Consider the following 696-nt stretch of genomic DNA (forward strand, 5'->3'; position numbering starts at 1 on the left):
TTTCTTCATCGGCCTCCAGTTTTTTCTTCCTCTTCCTCTTCCTCCTCCGCCTCTTTAGGGTAATAATAACATCATAATGACAACGTTTCGGTCCTCTTCTTCCTCTTTTTTTTCCTCACCGGTCTTGTCCTCTTCTTCGGTCCCTTCTTAATCCTCCTCCAGTTTCAAGTAACGCTAACGACATTATGGTCAGTGTTTGCTCTTCTTGTTCCTCCTTTTCATCTTTCATTTCCTATCCTACTCTTCCTCCGCCTCCTCCGCATTTCCATCCTCCTTCTCCTCTACCTCCTCCTCCTCCTCCTCCTTCGTCTTCAATTACATAAAAAGAAAGTGTTCACTCTTCTCAGGTTGATTTTCTCTCACCGTCCTCCTCCTCCTCCTCCTCCAGTTCCTCCCCCCTCGAAAGAACATGTTAAAAGAGATATACATTTTTAATCCCTTTCTATGTTCGCTTTATTTAAGAGATCATACCCCCCCCCCTCCCCTCCTCCCAACCCCCCTCCCCCTTCCCCCTCGCCCCTCCCCCCCTGCGTCTGTCATCTCTCGTGCCGGGCTAACACTATATCAACAGCTGGTGAAAGAAAGAAAGAAAAAAAGAAGAAAATCAATGTCCCGCTGGTTAGTCGCTGAAAAAAAGGGAGGAGTTCCGTTTTTTGCGTTCGTTTATTTGTTTTTAATCTTCTTATCTCCCCCACC

This window comes from Eriocheir sinensis, unplaced genomic scaffold (assembly GCF_024679095.1).
Source record: "Eriocheir sinensis breed Jianghai 21 unplaced genomic scaffold, ASM2467909v1 Scaffold585, whole genome shotgun sequence".
Classification (NCBI taxonomy): domain Eukaryota; kingdom Metazoa; phylum Arthropoda; class Malacostraca; order Decapoda; family Varunidae; genus Eriocheir; species Eriocheir sinensis.